General features: G+C 45.4%; 2 protein-coding genes across 2 annotated transcripts in view; one reads left to right on the top strand and one right to left on the bottom strand.

The window, feature by feature from the left end:
• The window catches only part of VNN1 (vanin 1), a 146,311-nt gene extending 125,216 nt beyond the window's left edge, over positions 1–21,095 (bottom strand). Inside the window, exon 1 of the mRNA XM_075339877.1 lies at positions 19,999–21,095. The gene's annotated coding sequence lies outside the window, so the exon portion shown is untranslated. The remainder of the gene's footprint in view (positions 1–19,998) is intronic.
• The window catches only part of RPS12 (ribosomal protein S12), a 338,406-nt gene that overhangs the window by 73,460 nt on the left and 242,839 nt on the right, over positions 1–22,107 (top strand). The window lies entirely within an intron of this gene.

Below are 22,107 nucleotides of genomic sequence, written 5' to 3'. Positions count from 1 at the left end.
AAACAGAGTATAAAACCATTAACACTTTTTTTTATTCTAAAACGCAATCAGCACAAGCACAAAAGAGCAGGGATTAGTCAACACATTAATATTAGCAAATTTTAGAAACCAAAACAGTACAATCAGGCTCCAGTAATATGGAGCACATCACTTGTCTCAGGCACAGCAGAATGGTGTTACCTCTAATAGTGACACTGTCAGTCTGAATCAGTATTCCGAACAGAATGGTGTTCCTGATCATAACTCACTTGGAAGGATAATTTTTGGACCATTTTGTTGAAAAACCCATGAAAACTGTGACAGTGCTCTCTATTATTAATTGGCTATGGTTACTACCCGACCACCATTCATTTCCATAGTGAGGTCACATTAACATTACCAATGCTCTGCTGGCATTAAGAAAATCGTAAGAGGTTGGATACAGTCTTATATAACCTCAGAGTACTATTTAAATCTTTCCAAGTTCATTGGAGTACCTGCGATTTATGGCAAATTTATTCATCATGAATCAAAAATTTGGAAACTTTTGTCAAAGTTTGTGAATTTGAACTTTAAAATATTTTCAGACTATAAGACGCACTTTTTCTCCCCAAAATTTAGTAGGAAAGTGGATGTTGGAAATGTGGCGGAGCAGGTTCACAGAATGCAGGAGTAGGGTCACCGCTGCAGGAATCCACTGTGTCAACTATTAAAGAAAGTGAATAATCACCAGTGGCGTAACTAGAGTTTGATGGGCCCCGGTGCAAAGTTCAGACCTGGGCCCCCACTTCCACATAAACTGACACTTGGGGTACGGGATAATGACACTGACACTCGGGGTACAGGGATAATGACGCTGACACTCGGCTCTTACGCTCAGCCTCCAGGTTTTCCATGATCTGAAATCCCTCTATCAGCACCCAGCTTTCCTATATTCTGATATCCATCTTGTCCTCGTCACCCAGCTTCCCCATGCTCTGCTATAAATCTTTCCCTCAGCACCCAGCTTTCCCATATTAGAGCATGGGAAAGCTGGGTGCTGAGAGATGTATAGCAGAGCATGGGAAAGCTGGGTGCTGAGAGATGTATATCAGAGCATGAGAAAGCTGGGTGCTGAGAGATGTATAGCAGAGCATGGGAAAGCTGGGTGCTGAGAGATGTATAGCAGAGCATGGGAAAGCTGGGTGCTGAGAGAAAGAGCCTTTTTCCCTCAGCACAAAACGTTCCCATCCCCTGATTGTATCTTTGTCCCCCCCTTGTATATAGTTCTCCAAATACAATAATGGCCCCAATATTGCCTTACAAATAGTATAAAGCAGGGTTCCCCAACTCCAGTCCTCAAGGCCCACCAACAGTGCATGTTTTCAGGATTTCCTTAGCATTGCACTGCTGTTGGAACCAGCACCTGGGCAGGTAATTACATTAACACCTGTGCAATACTAAGGAAATCCCAAAAACCTGCACTGTTGGTGGGCCTTGAGGACTGGAGTTGGGGACCTCTGGTATAAAGGGTCCCACATAACCCTTCATATATTAGAATACACCTCCATAGTCCTCCATGTATTATAATGCATTTTCCATAGTTCTCCATGCATTATAATTCACCCCATAGTACTCAATATATAATACTGCACCACATAGTCCTCCATATATTATACTGCACCACATAGTCCTCCATATATTATAATTCACCCCATAGTATTCAATATGTAATACTGCACCACATAGTCCTCCATATATTGTAATGCACCCCCATAATCCTCCATGTATAAAGTAGCCCTTCAATTATTATCATGAATTTCTCATAGTTCTTCATGTATTATAATTCACCCCATAGTTCTCCATATATTATAATTCACCCCATAGTTCTCCATATATTATACTGCATCACATAGTCCTCCATATATTATAATGCAGCCCTATAGTCCTCCATGTATAAAGGAGCCCTTCAATTATTATAATGATTTTCTCATAGTTCTCCATATATTATAATTCACCCCATAGTTCTCCATATATTATACTGCATCACATAGTCCCCAATGTGTTATAATGCAACCCCATAGTCCATGTATAAGGTAGGCTCCATAGTCCTCCAAATATTATAATGTAGCCCCCATAGTCCTATATGTATTATAACGCAACCCCATACAACTTCATATTGTATTATGCAGCCCCATACTCCTCCATGCATAATGCACCCCTATATTCCATGTATAAGGTGTTATTCATTTTGTATTATGCAGCCCCCCAGACCTCCATCTATAATAATGCAGCCAGCCTCCCCAGTCCTCCATGTATAATAATGCATCCAGCCTCCCTAGTCCTCCATGTATAATAATACAGCCAGCCTTCCCAGGCCTCCATGTATAATGCAGTCTCTCCATGACTCTATGTATAATATAGCAGCCAGCCTCTCCAGGTCTCCATGTATAATGCAGCCTCCCCAGGCCTCCAGGTATAATGCAGCCTCTCCAGGCCTCCATTTATAATATAGCAGCCAGCCTCTCCAGGCCTTCATGTATAATATAGCAGCCATCCTCTCCAGGCCTCCATGTGCAATATAGCAGCCAGCCTCCCCAGGCCTCCATGTTTAATATAGCAGCCAGCCTCTCCAGGCCTCCATGTATAATATAGCAGCCAGCCTTCCCAGGCCTCCATGTATAATGCAACCTCCCCAGGCCTCTAGGTATAATGCAGCCTCTCCAGGCCTCCATTTATAATATAGCAGCCAGCCTCTCCAGGCCTCCATGTATAATATAGCAGACATCCTCTCCAGGCCTCCATGTGCAATATAGCAGCCAGCCTCCCCAGGCCTCCATGTTTAATGTAGCAGCCAGCCTCTCCAGGCCTCCATGTATAATATAGCAGCCAGCCTCCCTAGGCCACCATGTATAATGCAGCCTCCCCAGGCCTCCATGTATAATACAGCCAGCCTCTCCAGGACTCCATGTATAATATAGCAGCCAGCCTCTCCAGGCCTCCATGTGCAATATAGCAGCCAGCCTCCCCAGGCCTCCATGTTTAATATAGCAGCCAGCCTTTCCAGGCCTCCATGTATAATATAACAGCCTTCCTTCCCAGGCCTCCATGTATAATGCAGCCTCCCCAGGCCTCCATGTATAATACAGCCAGCCTCTCCAGGACTCCATGTATAATATAGCAGCCAGCCTCTCCAGGCCTCCATGTATAATGCAGCCTCTCCAGGCCTCCATGTAAAATATAGCAGCCAACCTCTTCAGGCCTCCATGTTTAATATAGCAGCCAGCCTCCCCAGGCCTCCATGTATAATGCAGCCTCTCCAGACCTCCATGTATAATGCAGTATCTCCAGGCCTCCATGTATAATGCAGCCTCTTCAGGCCTCCATGTATAATGCAGCCTCTCCAGGCCTCCATGTATAATGCAACCTCTCCAGGCCTCCATTTATAATGCAGCCTCTCCAGGCCTCCATGTATAATGCAGCCTCTCCAGGCCTCCATGTATAATAATGCAGCCTCCCCAGACCTCCATGTATAATGCAGCCTCCCAGGCATCCATGTATAATAATGCAGCCTCCCCAGATCTCCATATATAATGCAGCCTCTCCAGGCCTCCATGTATAATAATGCAGCCTCCCCAGACCTCCATGTATAATGCAGCCTCTCCAGGCCTCCATGTATAATAATGCAGTCTCCCCAGACCTCCATGTATAATGCAGCCTCTCCAGGCCTCCATGTATAATGCAGCCTTCCCAGACCTCCATATATAATGCAGCCTCTCCAGGCCTCCATGTATAATGCAGCCTCCCCAGACCTACATGTATAATGCAGCCTCTCCAGGCCTTCATGTATAATGCAGCCTTCCCACGCCTCTGGCCACCATGTACTCACTAATTTATATTAAAAAAAAAAAAAAAAAAAACAAGTACTTACTCTCTCTCTTCCTTCCACCACTGCTGTCCTCACCGCTCTCCTCGTTCCCCAGCCGCTGCTCTGTCCTCACTGCTTTCCTCTTCCACCACTGCTCGTTCTCCCCTCGTTCTCCCGGTGCTCCGGTCGGCGTCCTCCCATCCTGCGCTCTGTGCACTCAGCACAGCAGTCACACGAGAGTGACGTCTCCGTGCAGGCACAGGGGGAGAATGATGATGCACAGTGCGGCACCGGCCGTGCTATGCTTCATCATTACTGTGCGTGGTGATGGGGAAGCCGCCGCAGCCGCTGACACCAGGCAGGGGACCCTGGTGCCACCGCTGACACCAGGCAGGGGGGGCCCGGTGTCGGCGGTCTGTGACAGATCAGCGCAGCTCCTCTCTCACTGAAAGGAGATGGCTACTGATCTGCCTGGCGGCCGCCGGGCCCTTAACCTCCCGGGCCCGGTCGCAATGGCGACCGCTGCGACCGCGGTAGTTATGCCCCTGATAATCACTGCTCTCCACCACCATAATCCTGACCACCTCTCGTCACCGAGGTCAGTGATGGTAAATGATTGTTAAGATTTTTACTATCACTGGTGCTGGTGCTGAGAGGAAAGTGGGAATATGAGGGTGGGAAGCAGTGCATATTCATTTTGGATTAGCTAGCAGCTGATGTCGACATATGACTGAGGGCGCATAGAAGTTATGTCATGTACTGCCCATTGCTTACATGCCAAAGTCAGTTGAACAGAATTCCGCATGCCTTGGGAACGGAGGGCAGTTGTTACTGATTAGATTCTTTGATGATGGGAGTAGAGGAACTCTGCCCCCTCTTTCCTTCTCTATCTACATAGAATCTCATCAGTAACAGCTGCCCTCTCCTATCTCAGTAATGAGAAAGTCTTCACTGAATACAGATTTTACCTCTGAATTGAGAATTTTGATAATGACCAATTCTGCCAGAGAAAGAAGCAGATTTCTCTGATATGTTACAAAGTTGCTTATTTTTATATGTACTGTTGATTTGTTACATAAAAATTAAAATGACGGTTAAATTTTAAGAGTGAGAAAGTGTAGTTTTAATTCAAATACAGCAGGACAGTTGCCAGTTACACCAAATCACTAACTAATGACATGGAGTCTTGCACTGTGTGCTATCTCTCTTTTAGGCCCCCTTCACACACACGTGTCTCCGGTACATGTTTGGTCTGTTCCTGCACGTACAGGAGACACAGACACACGCACTCCAATGTTATTCAATGTATGGAGTTACACGTGCGTTTTTCCATACAGTGCGTGTGTCCGTGTGCGTGATACGTTTGTTTGTCCGTGAACACACGGATGCATGTCCGTTTTCCTCACGGAACACGCACACACGCACCCATTAAACTCAATGGGTGCGTGAGCACACGTACGTGACACGGATGCAGCTCTGTATGGTCCGTGTCCGTTTTGTGCTTTTTTGAAGCGATGTCGGTCAATCTTTTTGTTCTGTGTATGTCAGTCAATCTCCCTCAGTCCGTCGGTCGGTCTCTATTCTCTCTCTGACAGTCTCTCCCCCTCTCTCATACTCACCGTTCCCCGATCACTGCCGTGGCGCTGCACAGCTGATAAAAAAAGCTCCGGCGGCTTTTACTATTTTGAAAATGCTGGCCGCCCATTATTCAATCTTGTATTCACTGCTTTCCACGCCCACCGGCACCTATGATTGGTTGCAGTTAGACACGCCTTCACGCTGAGTGACAGCTGTCTCATTGCAACCAATCACAGCCGCCGGTGGGTGTGTCTATATCGAACTGTAAAAAAAAAAATTTTAAAAAAAAACGGCGTGTGGTCCCCCCCAATTTGGAAACCAGCCAGGGTAAAGCCAAACGGCTGAAGGCTGGTATTCTCAGGATGGAGAGCACCACGTTGTGGGGAGCCTCCGAGCCTAACAATATCAGCCAGCAGCCGCCCAGAATTGCCGCTTCCATTACATGCGACTTTACCCAGTTCATCCCGAATTGCCCTGGTGCGGTGGCAATCGGCGTAATAAGGAGTTAATGGCAGCAGCCCATAGCTGCCACTAAGTCCTAGATTAATCATTGCAGGCGTCTCCCCGAGATACCTTCCATGATTAACCTGTAAGTTAAAGTAAATGAACACACACACCCGAAAAAATCCTTTATTTGAAATAATAATCAATAACAAACACCCTCGGTCACCACTTTATTAAGCCCCAAAAACCCATCCTTGTCCGGTGTAATCCACAGAGGTCCCGCATGAAGCTACATGAAGCTGACAAGACCTGCAGTAGAACACAGCCGCTCCTGTCAGCTCCACACAGCAACTGAGGAGAGTCGCGCAATCAGCGATGACATCAGTCAGGTTACGCACGGCCACCGCGGGATCCTCCAACTGTGACAGCAAGTCGCCCGAGTGACTGAAGTGAGCTGCGCGATCAGCGATGAACTCACAGGTGAGTTGTGGTCTCGAGTGGAGGACTCCAGCTGGCTGCGGGTAGCCTGAGTGACAGCAGCGCAAATTGCGCTGCTCATTTCAGTCACTCAGGGGATTAGCAGTCACCGGTGAGTCCTTCACGGGTGACCGCTAATCAGAACGCCACACACACAGAGCCGCGGTATGACAATGAAGTCGGGTGAAGTTCACCCGAGTTCATTCTCATCGTGCGACTTTGTCTGCTGTCAGCGGGTGTGTATCAACGACATTGTACATCACACATGGATCATTTCACACGGACAACACACGGACATTACATGTACGTATCTCACGCACACACGGACATTCCACATGCACACACAGCTCGCATACGCCATCACACGGATGTCACACGTACCGGAGAAACGGACATAAAATACGGAACACGGACCAGAAAAACGGAACGTAAGACACGCACGTGTTTTTCACGTGCGTGTGAAGGGGGCTTTACCATAGCAATTACATTTCTGTTTTGTGAATACGTTTTCCAGTTCGGAGCTCCCTCTTGTGGTCAGTACTGGCATTGCAGTTAATGTGTGGAATGGAAACGACACACCAGCAAAGGACTGGCAATTAGGGTCTGACTGGGCTATTTAACTTAGTAGCTTTCTCTTGTTACTTGCCGGTGGTCAATTGCTCCTGTGTGTCCAGGACATTCTGCAACCAGCTCTGCTCACTTCCAGAACTTCCGTCAGATAATTGGTCTTGTACCTCTGTTATTTGTTTACCACCTTTTGTTGTTGTTCTGCTTTGATACTATGCATGATTTCTAATTTGTCTGGGTGCAGTTGTGGTGGAATGGATCATTCCCTGCTGGGAGTGTCTGTATCCTTAGCTCCATGATTCTGCAGGATTTGTGTTTTGTCATGCTTGGTATTTTCAGTCCCTCATCTGTATTAGTGTTTTTTGGATTCCAGTAACATCTGAGTGCTGGTACAGTGGGGGAGAGGTTTAGTAACCTCAGGTTTTTTCCATATCAGTAGTACTGGTATTTAATAGGGTTTTTACGGCTGCAGACAGTTGCTCTTTCCTATCCTTTTCTATAAAGATAGTTTGGGCCTCACATTTGCTGAAATCTGTCCTTTCTGGCTTTGTATTGTGTTTTTCTATATCACCGTAACCTTTACATGTGGGGGACTCTCTATTTTTGGGGACTATTCCGATGCAGATTAGCTTTCTTATATTTCTATCTGTGAGATTATTTAGTTCTCTGGCTTTGTCGAGGCATCCAGGTCATCGTAGGCACGCCCCACGACTACTGTTAGTTGTGTGTCAGGATAAGGTCTGCAGTCCAGTAAGTTTCCAGCCACTCTGGTACCTTTTGGGATTCCGCATTATTTGATCCTCCCCAGTCGCTGAATCATAACATTTCTGTATTATTCGCAAACTGCTACTCTCATTATCTTCACTGTTACAGTTATTCCATATATTACTGTTAGGTGTATTTGTCCAATGTTTAGGGCTTTCTCTTCCTATTTATTTTATTGAGCTGTGAGCACTGAGAACGCTAGCTAAATTTTAAAATCGCCTAAAAATGGGTACTGCATTTCATGCTTAGACTTTTATAGTCTATGATAGTTTTTCATGATTGGCTATGCAATACCATGCGATGTGACAGCTGCAAGGCATTACGGAAAAGCTTACAAGGTCTTTTCAGCATAATGAAATACAATCAAATGTGTAAAAATGTAGCAGACATTTTTTCTTGATTACATATTGAATTATAATTTGTATGAATATGCAGGAACCTGCAAATTTCATAGAATTCAAATCAAATTCCATTTGTATTAAATCAATTTGTTCATCTCTAGAGAAGTTATTTGTGGACTCCTACAGTACATACAGTAGAGAAAGCTCCATAGAAAACTGAAACAGAGACATTATATATTTTGGACTTCCATTGGGACTTTTTAATCCACATTTGTTACAACTGGTTGCAACTTTATTTTTATGGTACATTCATTTATAATTATTTTTAGCCAAACAATTTTTTGGACCTTTTTACTATAATACTGCAGTTTTGAACCTCTCTATATTTTAAACTATAAATGGAAGCAGTACTTGCTTTCCGAAATGTACACACTGTAAACCATGTAAATAGATATAGGCAGACATTTTCTTGTACATATATAGTAGCAGGTGCTAGTTTGTTTCGACTAACCAAATCTGCAGAATTATGAAAACAGTGCTGTATTATTAGACATTTTATCTGTCCAAACACGGTGTGGCCTTGTTGTTCATAGGAAATACAGTACTGTAAAGAGATCCCAATGAGAGCGCAGTGCTGAAAATCGAACGTTAACATTTATGCTATAGTAAAAAAAAAAAAAGCATATGCAAGAGCTAATTACACCCTCATATACAGTACATACATACAGTCATATGAAAAAGTTTGGGCACCCCTATTAATGATAACCTTTTTTCTTTATAACAATTTGGTTTTTTGCAACAGCTATTTCAGTTTCATATATCTAATAACTGATGGACTGAGTAATATTTCTGGATTGAAATGATGTTTATTGTACTAACAGAAAATGTGCAATCCGCATTTAAACAAAATTTGACCGGTGCAAAAGTATGGGCACTTCAACATAAAAGTGACATTAATATTTTGTAAATCCTCCTTTTGCAAAAATAACAGCCTCTAGTCGCTTCCTGTAGATTTTAATGAGTTCCTGGATGAAGGTATATTTGACCATTCCTGTTTACAAAACAATTCCAGTTCAGTTAAGTTTGATGGTCGCCGAGCATGGACCGCACGCTTCAAATCATCCCACAGATGTTCAATGATATTCAGGTCTGGGGACTGGGATGGCCATTCCAGAACATTGTAATTGTTCCTCTGCATGAATGGTAGAGTCTCTTGTGAGGTACACCCCTTGGTCTCCACAGGTACTTTTTTAACCATGGAAATAAAGATTTTTGATGTTTTTATAATATAATCGTGCCGGATCCTTTCTTCCGTTACTCCTTACCCTCTGCATGAATGCCTGAGTAGATTTGGAGCGGTGTTTTGGATCATTGTCTTGCTGAAATATCCATCCCCTGCGTAACTTCAACTTCGTCACTGATTCTTGCACATTATTGTCAAGAATCTGCTGATACTGAGTTGAATCCATGCGACCCTCAACTTTAACAAGATTCCCGGTGCCGGCATTGGCCACACAGCCCCAAAGCATGATGGAACCTCCACCAAATTTTACAGTGCGTAGCAAGTGCTTTTCTTGGAATGCCGTGGTTTTTTTGCCTCCATGCATAACGCCTTTTTGTATGACCAAACAACTCAATCTTTGTTTCATCAGTCCACCGGACCTTCTTCCAAAATGTAACTGGCTTGTCCAAATGTGCTTTTGCATAACTCATATGACTGTAGTAGACCAAACGTTTTGCATTTTTTTAAAGTGTGACTACTTCTGTCTGGCTGTTCTGATGCTATTTTCCAGGTGATTTTAGTAAGCCAGAAGCAAATAGTGACATTGTTTTATCCCATTATGTGTTAGTTTTCCACATTTGCCAGGCCAAATTATTTTGTCACGGGTAGTCTAATTTTGCGTAAAAATTTTTTGGGGCGGTTTGTATGTATTGTTTGAGTAAAATATGGCAAAGACAAAGCCAACTTTATCACCAGATGTCAGGAGGTTTATTATTCTGAGAGCTATAAATAGCAACTGTCAGTGGTTGCTATAGGAAGAAAATAAACTTTTAGTATAAGAAGCTTATGTGTGAGGTAATAAGATGTCGGTGGGGAGATGGATAGAGAGAAAGACAGACAGACAGATGGGTGAAGAGACAGAGAGATAGACAGGCAAAGAGATAGACGGTCAAAGAGAGATCTGGAAAGAGACAGCCCTGGAAAGAGACAGCCCTGGAAAGAGACAGCCCTGGAAAGAGACAGCCCTGGAAAGAGACAGACCAGGCAAAGAGACAGCCCAACAAAGAGACAGCCCAACAAAGAGACAGCCCGACAAAGAGACAGACAGACAAAGACAGCCCTAGAAAGAGAAAGACCGGGCAAAGAGACAGACCGGGCAAAGAGACAGCCTGGGAAAGAGAGAAACAGACACACACATTGAGACAGACACAAAGATAATGAGAGACAGACAGACAAGGAAAGAGACAGACAGACAGCGACACACAGAGAGAGACTGGGAGGGAGACAGAGACAGTTACTATCCCGGGCAACGCCCAGGTACTACAGCTAGTCTGATATATAAAGCTGTGTGTGAGTGTGAGTGAGTGAGTGAGTGAGTGAGAGTGTGTGTGTGTGTGTGTGTGTGTGTGTGTGTGTGTATGTATGTCCACTAAAGTAATTCGCACCGTCTCATTTACAATCACGAAATTTTGTACAGACACCCCATGTGACTCAGGGAATGTCGTACACTATGTTTTGACAGGACAATTTAACCCCGCACAGAGACAAGGAAAAAGACAAATACAGACGGGGAAAGGAACAGACGTGGAAAGGGACAGACGTGGAAAGGGACAGGCGGGGAACGGGACAGGCGGGGAACGGGACAGGCGGGGAACGGGACAGGCGGGGAACGAGACAGGCGGGGAACGAGACAGGCGGGGAACGAGACAGGCGGGGAACGAGACAGGCGGGGAACGAGGCAGGCGGGGAACGAGACAGGCGGGGAACGAGACAGGCGGGGAACGAGACAGGCGGGGAACGAGACAGGCGGGGAACGAGACAGACCTGGAACAAGACAGACAGAATCAAAGAGAGAGACAGACAGAGAGACTGATACAGACAGAGAGAGTGATACAAAGACAGACAAAGAAACTGATACAGACAGAGACACAGAGAGAGACATCAGAGACAGACAGACAGAGACTGGGAGACAGACAGAGACAGATACTATCCCAGGCAACGCCGGGTACTACAGCTAGTAAAGAAATAAAAAGAAGGTTATGGAACAGTTGACAAACCTAGAAGTGGGCAACCACGGAAAACTTCCTCCAAAGTTTATCACATTAAAATGTCCGCATCTGATGTCCATAAAAGTGCTGTACAGATCTCACACAAAATGAACAAAGAATATGGGGTCAATGTAAGTCGCCAAACTGTAATGCGATGGCTAAGAGTTGTGGGTTGAATGCACAAGTTCAAGAACCCTTTCATCTCTGCGAAGAACCAGAAGGTCCGACTTGAGTTTGCACAGACAATGGAAAGAGAGAGATTTGTCTAAAGTGTTGTAGTCGGATTAATCCAAGTTCAATCTGTTTGATAGTGATGGCAAGCACTATATATAACGCCCAATTGTAAAACGTAATAATGTAAGGTAATAAATAGGGCTGAGCGGGCCCGGGCTGTAAATGTCCGGATCCGCGCGGTTTCAGCACTATTTTTCGGGCCCGGGATTCCGGCTGCACGATCCGGAACTGGCATTTAATAAAAAATGAAAAAAAAACAATAAATAAATAGCGTTTCATACTTACCAGACTGTCATGGCGGCACACTTGCTTCCGGGTCGCGCTTTCACTTCTTGTGCTGTCACACAGCTTTCCGTGTTTTCCCCGCCCACCGGCCGTCCTCTCAGCTGTAATTGGTTCCTGGCTGACCCGCCCCCCAGCCTGTGACAGTTTCTGCCATGCAGTCATCGCTTATCGCGGTCAGTACTACGCTGCACTCAGAGCGGGCGGTCGTGCTCTATGGCTGCTTGCTCTAACATGTAGCAGAGCTGAAGCGGCGTGGGACTTCTCCTGTGGATTACGTCGGAACTGCAGGGTGTTTGGGGGTTAATAAAGTGGTGAAGGAGGAGTGTTTTGTATTTTATTTCAAATAAAGGATTTTTCTGTGTGTCTGTGTTTATTAACTGTCACTTACAGGTTTGTGTGATGCAGGTATCTGATAGACGCCTGTGCCATCACACAAACCTTGTGCCAGTTACTATTTATTAAACACATTTGCACTGTACTCCTTGTCCTCCAGTTTTTACCTGATGTCTAGAGTGTGCTAAGACAGGTGCCATGTATTGGTTTTTCTGTTGTTTTCTACAATTTTGTTCTTTATGTATACTAATTAAATTTTCTGTGGTTTCCACAGTTGACCCAAGTCTCACCATGGACTTTCGCTCTCACGATGAATCGTGGTTAATCGAGCTAGATAAGGCACTAGCTGAGGTTGGCTGCACTGCAGTGGAGACGGGAGGAGAGAGCGCATTGTCTGAAAGTGTGCAAAACTATAGATCTTTACTACAGAAATGTACCAGGACCTGGTGGAATAGGGCGTTTCTCACTAAATACCTACAAATGGGGCTCATTCCACGGGGCTTGCGTCAATCCATCCATCAGAACGCGGTGGGAGGATTTTTCCAGTGCCTTTTTCGAGAGGATTTTTAAATCTTCTTATTGAATTTGATACAGCCTCGATTTTGGAAATGGAGACAGAGATGGAAAAATTGCTTATTGCCATTAAGGAGAATATGTCAAGTGATGCCCTAGCCAAATTCACTGCACAGAATGAAGCTGATCTGCTACGCTGGGAGAAAGACATAAAAAACGTAAAAATTAAGAAATTTTCACGTGATCAAAATGATTTTCAGCAAAATCGTGTTTATAAATGGCGTTCCAACACTCTTGGACGCCGGTCAAGATCACGATCTTTCTCTAGGACGAGGGGAACGAGTGCAGATAGCGGACGTACCTTCCCTGGCCCCAGTGAAACCGATGAATCTGATGCAGAGATTGGTCATTCTAGTAGCATCGTGACGCGATTAAAGTCAAGACAACAACCCTCCAATGCGAATAAACGCAGAACACCTCAGGTAATTAATCTGTCTCAACATCTCCTCTCCATTTCCCAAGTCGATGTGCTGTCAAGGGGACTTTCCTATTCACGATCTAATGCCTTTCATTGTTTCACAGCAGTAAAGGATTTATACATTTTTGCACGGAAAGTCATTCTCACCAAATTACACAGTAGACGTACACAACAATTTTCTGGACCACTGGATTTGAGGGAACAACAGGCCATACAGGATCTTGAGGAACTGCTGGTTGAAGCCACACCAAGTACTTCTGGTGAGTTTCCATCTTGTGCTATGCCCAGATCAATGAGGTTTCCCCCTTTGTCCGTTTGTCCGGCTGTTGAGATATTCACTAAGCTTGTGATATCTGATTTTGAACATTTGTCCAGGAGATGTTGGTACGACAATTTGACTCATGCCGAGAGATTGGCAATTGAGTCCCTGGACAAACTTAAGGATATCATAATTAAGCCTGCGGACAAAGGGGGTAACATCGTGATCTGGCCAGCCGTAATGTATGAGAAAGAGGCGCTTTGCCAACTACGTGATAAGTCCACTTACTGTAGGCTCCCCTGTAGCCACGTTTCTACCTATTCTGCTCAACTTCAGGCCATCCTCGGTAAAGCTTGTGATCAAGGCATCATTAGTAAACAGGTAGTGGAGGGACTCACGGTACGTTTTCCTAAAATACCTACTTTTTATCTGCTGCCCAAAATCCACAAAGATGCCCTTTGTCCTCCTGGTCGTCCTATCGTGTCCGGCATTGAGGGGTTGTGTCAACCTGTATGTCAATTTATAGATCACTATTTGAAACCTCTGGTTGAGACGCTCCCCTCATATGTCCGTGACACGACGGACGTTCTCAGGAGGATAGATGGCATCTTTGTGGACAATAACACTCTACTGGTTACGGCAGACGTTGAGTCCCTCTACACTTGTATTCGTCACGAGGATGGCCTGAAGGCCGCTGAATATTTTCTGTTGAGTTCCGGTCGGGATGGCCCTCTGTGTGACCTAATCCTCGAGTTGCTCCGTTTTGTCCTTACCCACAATTTCTTTTTATTTAAAGATGTACATTATTTGCAGCAGCGCGGCACTGCCATGGGCGCGGCCTGCGCGCCTTCATACGCAAACCTCTTCCTGGGTTACTGGGAAAGGGGTTTGCTGTGCGACGGAGGCGGGCCGGCTGATGCCCATGTGCAGTGCTGGCTTTTATTTTGTGGACGGGCAAGACGGAGCAACTCGACGAGTTCATGGCACGACTTGGCATGAATTCTTTTGGGATTAAATTAACCCATAAGTATGATAGTAGGAGTCTGGATTTCCTTGACATTGATATTCAAATTGATGAGGATAGGAAGATCCAGACCAATGTTTACCGTAAGACAACTTTGGTTAATTCCCTTCTTCATGCCTCGTCGTCCCATGATCGGTGCACCGTTCGGGCCATCCCCACCGGTCAATTCTTACGCATGAAACGCATCTGCTCGTCTGACCCTCTTTTTGAGGAACAGGCGGCAGATTTAAATATTCGGTTTCAAGAGCGAGGCTACAGTAACAGGAGTATCAAGCGGGCTTATCTATGAGTGAAGCACACTCCTCGATCCACTTTGCTATTTAGTAGTGGGGCCAAAACCGGCAATTCCTCAAATCCTGGCCAAATCCGTTTTATTTCTACTTACAACCATGATTGGTCCAATATGCGATCCATCTTGAGCAGGCACTGGAATGTTCTCCTGTCTGATTCAATTCTATGTGATATTCTACCCAAAAGTCCTTTGATGACGCCTCGTAGGTCACGTAATTTACGTGACATGCTTGTACGGAGCCACTATGTTCCAAATCAACCTACCACCTTTCTGGATCTTGGTACTCCCCTTACGGGCTGTTTCCCCTGCGGCCACTGTCTGGCCTGCAGCAATGTCCTTCGGATTTCTTCCTTCACCTCTGCTGATGGTCTGCGCAGTTTTGATTTACGCCACTATGTATCGTGTGGTACCAGCAATGTGGTCTATTATACCACGTGCGGGTGCAGTAGTAGGGAACTGCGCAGACGTGTGAGGGAGCATGTGAGGGACATTGCTGCTGCCAGGACAGTGGTTGACACTTCCACCCTGAAGACCCTTCCTCGTCACTTTCGTGCTTTTCACGATTGTGATCCAACGTCCCTGAGCATCAGGGGCATTGATCTTATACAATGGGGGGGCGAGGGGTGGAAATGTACGTAAAACACTCGCCCAGCGTGAAACACGCTGGATCTACACTTTGGGAACATTATCCCCGAGGGGACTTAATGAGCATCTAAGTTTTGCGCCTTTCTTACGATGACTGTTCTCTTCTTTGTTCTCCCTGGTTTTTGTGCCTTGTTTTTTAATCATATATTTTTGTATATTTTTTATTTTTTAGAATCACTGATTCAACTTTGCTGGCACTTTTTTGGAACCACACTTTTGACATCGGATATCGACATGGAGTTTTTTATACATTGATTACCTTCCTCTCTATGCTACGACTGGGATATCTGCAGCAATATTATATACTCTGTGTCTTAATATATGTTCTTCCATCAACGTCATACTTTTTACCTATATATTTTCTTATTGACTACGGAGTTGTTACATATTGATTATTTCCCTCTTGTGCCACGACTAGGACATTTGAATTATTTATATTGAATGTCCTTGTTCTAGTATATGTTCTCCTTCAGTGTGACACTGTTGATATTTACTTAGTTATACCTTTTATTTTTGATCATGGATATGGAGTTAATGCACTATATCTTGATATGTCCCTCTTGCGCCACGACTAGGGATATTGGCTGTAATATTTGATACTTCGCGGTATAGTACATGATCTGCCTTCAGTGTCACACTGTTTATATCTATTTATTTATATTTTTGATTCAATTATGGATGCGGAGTTCATATATCATACATCGATCATTTTTGCTTTTTGTGCCATGACTGGGACACTTGAAGTAATACCAAATACCTTGTGTTATAACATATGTTTTACCATTAGCGGCACACTGTTTATATTTACCTATATGTATTTCCAATTTTCATCATGGACATTGTGCTATGGTTATATATTGATTATTTCCTCTTGTGCCACGACTGGGATCTAATATTCCATATTTTGTGTCATAGTATAGATTTTCCCACTCATGTCATACCGTTCATAATCATGTATCTGTGTCTCCCACGCTCGCTCCCGCTCCTCCTCCCCCTGTCGGCGCGGCTGCGTCAGTGGCCTGCTGGCCCGGCTCTGTCGACGTCATTATCGCATGCGCGGTCCGCGGGTGACGCGTCCCCGTGTCCCGCGCATGCGCGCTACCTCCCTCCATGGGGCGTTGATAGCTGACGGTGCCGGGTATCAGCCGCGATTGGCTCAGTCGCGCTGACAATGAGGGGGTGGAGCAGCTGGAGCGTGCGGGCGCCATGTATAAATACACATGGCTTCTCCACAGCGTTCCACCTCCCCCTGATGAAATAATCCTATTACAGAGATTGTGAAACGTATACGTCGGGGCTCTCTCCGGGGGGTCCACTCTGCTGTGTCAGGCCGGCTTTGTGCATTTATGGGTATGTTTACTCAAGTGGCTGGGTTTTAAATTCAATGTCTATGTCTTATATTTAATCTGACTGTTCATGTGCATCCAATTAGCACCTCTTGGTGGCTAAACTTGTCCATTTTGACTATTAGCTTTGACTTTGTTTAACCATTCACTCTGTCATTGCAGAGTTTACTTTTTACCAGCACCTGTAGTTTCCTATTAGTGATGTTTGGGTCTCATTTTACACACTGAATGTATCCCTGCTACTTCAGAGTACACACTTGTACTTTAGTATTTATCTAGTGCTGGTTTGCTTCATCTGTCTATATGTAACAATTGTCAAAACCTCACCTTATGCCCAATTTGTGCTGGATGCCTTGTCTATTTTGTATGTATTAACTGCTGACCCAGCCTGTCACTTATTTGCATATACTTGTGACTATGTACAACCATTTTACCTGCCGGCCTGTTTGCCGCTGATCTTTCTTGTGCCAGTTACTATTTATTAAACACATTTGCACTGCACTCCTTGTCCTCCAGTTTAAACCTAGGGTTTAGCAGCAGCTATGTGCCCCTGCTAACCCCTGCTATTACCCCGACTGGCACCACATCACGCCAGCGGGAAGAGCTGGTATCGCACACCGGTATGTCGCATCTAACAGATGCGACATACCGGACGGCTGCGGGCTGAGGATATAGCAGCCCCCAGCCGGCGTTATCTTGGCTGGATGTGAAGATTAGGGGGACCGCACGTCATTTTTTTTTTTTTTTTACTTTCACCTGAATCACAGGTGCGAGGGGCTCTGGCAGCACCCGGCAGCCTCGCACGGTTGACTCCGGGCACTGGATAAACAGCACAGATACTGCGCAACGGCTGGGGCTGCAGCCGAGCGCTATAACTGTGCTGCCGAGTGTGTTTACCACCGTGACCGACAGTGCACTGCTTTCCCCGCCCACCGGCCGTCCTGGCGCTTGTGATTGGTTGCAGTTAGCTGACACGCTGCCACTCAGGATGGGGGCGTGTCTATCTGCAACCAACACACGCCGGTGGGCGGGGAAAACCATGAATATTGAATTGTCGGCTCCGGAAGGTAACAGCGTGACCCGGAAGGAGTGTGTCGCCATGACAGCGCCTCGGTGAGTATGCCGCGTTCGTTCCCAGCCCCCTAGCCCCTCCACAAACGTTTTAACTCTCCGGATTCCGGTCCCCATTGACTTATATGGGCACCGGATTCCGGAGCGGATCGGACTTATTTTTAAGTCTGTTAACGACCCGCCGGCCCAGGATTATTGCCTTCCCGCTCAACTCTAGTAATAAACACCTACAGTGAAACATGGTTGTGGCAATGTCAAGATTTGGGGCTGCTCTTCTGCATCTACCATTGACCCTCTGCATAGAATTCATGGTAATATGAATGCTACTGTGACGCCCCTGGACTATCAGGTCGTCACAAGGTATTGCACAATCTGCCTTCCTGTGCAGTATTCACCTCCCTCTTGGTTATGGGTCCCTAACCAAATGGTGTTGCCTATATCAGCTAATCAAATCCTAGATACATCCTGCACCACACCCACCAGACACACCAGTGGACGGCTTGAGTGGAATAGAGTCGCCCACCTGGGGGTCAGGGAGGGGAGGTGAGGAGTGTAGTCAGTCTGTGAGTGGAGAGAGTAGAGAGAGGCCCTCAAGCTGTGAGGAGCACTGAGGTCGGGAGCGGGGACTCCCATAAGGAAACTGTCTAGGTGGCAGATGGTGGTCTGGGCCTAGAGGAGTTGGACCCCCGGTCGCAGGGGATCATAGCAAGGGGCTCGGGTCTGTCGAGCAGGACAGCCGGCAGCCTTGCACCATCACCGGGCTGGGACCAAGGCACGACGGGGTACATGGACCCCAGGTCGGGGAGTAGCTGCATGCAACCCGATAATTTACTCGTGGAGAATGGAGCCTTCAAGAGTCGTTCCAACCGATCCAAAATCAGGGCACTAGCGCAACGAGGGGGATAGGACTTTCCATCCAAAACGATCCATAAAATCGCAAGCGTGAGCCCTGAGAGCAAGCTCCCCATACTTAGCCATAGTGGGGAGCGGGACCCAGCAAGTTACATACTACCGGGACCACCAGACAAGTAAACTTAGTGCCAGGAGGCAGGTCACGGATCACCAGTCAGCACCATTGGGGACGGGACCGAACTAGCTACCCTCGGCGGCAGCGGTGTCCAGAGATTTGGTTTACTCGGTTGTCGGTGTCTGCTTAATGGACTGAGTGAGTACAAGATTGATCCCTGCATCCCACGGCTTTATCCCCAATCACCGAGTAGCGGGGCATCCCCCCTACCCGTGGAGGGTTCTAACACCTGGCTGCCCCATTCCATCATCCCTGGGTATTCCCAACTGCAGCGGTGGCACTCCTAATTACAACACACCACAGGTGGCTACACGAACTCTATAATGCCTTGTAAATGCCCCCCTTAATTTGACCAACCGCACGACCGCCGGGTCCGGAGACCCTCGAGCCACTGAGAACCCGGATCCGAGCAGCTCGGTTGCTGCCACGGGGGCGGCACACTACCATGTACAAGGATATACTGGAGAATGTAATGCTGCCACATAGTAAAACCAAAGTAGGCAGGGGCTGGAAATTCCAGCAAGAATGATCCTAAGCACACATCCAATTTAGTCAAACATTGGTTAGTAAAGAAAAATGTTCACATGTAGCAATGGCCAAAGCCAATCATTTGATTTACACCCTATAAAGGATTTTTGGGATGAGTTAGGGCGCCGAATTGGGGCACATACCCATAGCAATAAAGATGAATTGTTTGCAGATTTATAAATGGATCTGAGCGATATCCATCAAGATTGTCTTGCATACCCTAGTGACTTCAATGCCCCATCAGTGGGGTGCAGTAATTAAAGCAAGAGGTTGTGCTACAAAATACTAAGTTATGGAATTGTAAGTAATATATTACTCTCTATATTGTGATCAATAAATAGTATATGCAAAACTTTTGGCAGTCAGTTTTCTTTAATTAAATGATCATACCTGTAATCACAAGCATTGTGGTTAAAATTAAGGTCTTGCATGATGACAACTTTATGCACTTGCAATTCATCACCAGGAAAATGGCATCACAACAACCGGACAAAAGTAGTCAAACTTTAAAAAAAAACTGCAAAACATTTGGTTGCTACTGTATACATTTATATAAATATACATGTATATATATATATATAAATATATATATATATATATATATACACACACACACACACACACACTATATATTATATAATATTTCATAGCATATTACGATTAAATTTTAATATCACTGAAAACATTAACATTACCTTTTGTGCTGCAGTTATTACTGCAGTTTCTAGAGTATTTATGCTTCTATTCTTAACATCTAAAGCTTCCTGTTGTGTTGCAGGTGACTCCGTTGGGTTCGCGAAGAAAGGAACATGCTCATAGACTGCAGCAACAAATGTATCCAGGGAATAAGTAAATCTTAAACTGAATGTTGCACAGATTAAATTGCTGTGGAAAAGCATGACCCATCAGTTAGAGAAGTACAGTATGTTTTATGTGAAATGATCTGATATTTATCTTATGGAACATCCGTAAACAGTGTTGTGTAATGTACACTGTGATCTAATTTGCATGTTCTGCAAATACTGTGCAATTTGAAACCATTACAAAACTGCAATCCAAAGAGTAAGTATTACAATTTGCAATTATTTTCCAATAAAAGCATTAAAAAAATATTGAAAAATTAGTAATAAGATATGGCTGCAGATGGATACATGTGCACACCATCATTGGAATGAAATAAATTGAAATACTGTTTATTCTTCTGCACTTGTATACTTGTCAAGAGTGTCTCTCATGCTTGAGAGTGTTGTGACAACTCTGGGACTGGGCTTCACATTGCTCCATGATTCTAAATTTGTATTGCATTCTGTTGGTGCAGCAAGAGTTAATGACATTTTCCTTTAAATAGCCACATGATCCATCACCTGAGGCAGGTAATAGAATCTCATTCTGTTTCTGACCACCGTGGAGGGAAGAAGTTCTATTGGGGCTGATGGTATTATGCTGCTAGAGCTTAGCGGATGCAATGCCCTATTTTACCTTGGAGTCTGTCTGCAGCAGTGAAGTTTGTTTGTATATCCTTTTGTCTACATTCTCCTTCCCCTGTGTGCCATTACTGTAGTGATGATGTCTAGCATATATTCGGCTTTATCCAGGGTGAGTGGAGAGTAAGGGACTAGTCACGAGACGGCAATGAGGGGAAGGACTCATGTAGGGACGATACGGAAGCTCAGGTTAGTGTCAGGAGGAGGCCCATCCCCAGCTTCCTATCATCAGGGTCCTCCTCTTCTTTAAAAACACAGTTAATACCCATGTATTTCATCAAGAGCCGAACAGGTATTGGTCCGTGTGCATCTGTCACGCCGTGTGTCAGACACTCGCCAGTCCAAGCATGACATTATTATCTGCCCATAAAAAAAATTCCGAGTCAGTATGATTCAGGCTGCGGCTCTTGAACACCTGTTTCAGACACTTGCAAGAAGTTATGGATCTGTGATCTCAGGTAGTGAAGCCGCTCCAGCAAATTGGAGTTTTTCTGGTCTTGGCTCGTGTTCAGACTCAGCTGGAACCTAAGATAACCCTTTTGGACAGGTTTTAGGGGGGGGAAGGGACAATCTTGTGATATTTAGGGAAGTTTGCAGGTTATAATTCATGCTATACCCTTATTCCTCAGGGAGTGTTAAACAGTGAGTGGTAATTGTTCTCTCTCTGCTGCAGGAAGATCCCCAGCTATGGGGTTTCTCTCTGCTGACCAACTTGTAGTCATTACGGTCAGTGGCCGAATTTTTCTTAGCTTCAGCCCTTGTGTATGACAACTCTAATTGCGTCTCCCTTGTGGAGTATAAATTCTGTAGGCTCCATTGGGGGGGCGTGGCTAGCTGAGGAGTATTGCTCGGAGTTTCAGAGATGGGCCACGGACACCCAATTAAATGATCCTGCACTTAGGAGTCATCTCTGTCAGGGGTTGTCAGGTAGGCTTAGGCTATGTGCGCACGTTGCGTACAGTCACTGCAGAAATTTCTGCAGCGATCTGAAGAGCACATGTGCGCTTTAAATCGCTGCAGAAATGTCTGTAGTGAAAAAAAAAAAAGCCGATTCCATGCGCTCTGCCTGCAGCTCCTGCCATAGACAGAGCAGGAGCTGCCGGCAAAGCGCACGGAAGAAGTGACATGTCACTTCTTAGAACGCACCGCTTCGGCAGTAGCCGAAGTGCTGCGCTCTAAAACGTCACGTGCGCACGGCCCCTGCACAATCTCCATAGACTGTGCAGGGGACGCAGGACGCATGCAGTTACGCTGCGCTACAAAGCGCAGCGTAACTGCATGTATTTACGCAACGTGCGCACATAGCCTGAGAGACTCTCT

The sequence above is a fragment of the Anomaloglossus baeobatrachus genome, chromosome 3, assembly GCF_048569485.1.
Source record: "Anomaloglossus baeobatrachus isolate aAnoBae1 chromosome 3, aAnoBae1.hap1, whole genome shotgun sequence".
Lineage (NCBI taxonomy): Eukaryota > Metazoa > Chordata > Amphibia > Anura > Aromobatidae > Anomaloglossus > Anomaloglossus baeobatrachus.
The sequence above is the reverse complement of the archived record's forward strand: the minus strand, read 5'-3'. Positions and strand labels throughout refer to the sequence as shown.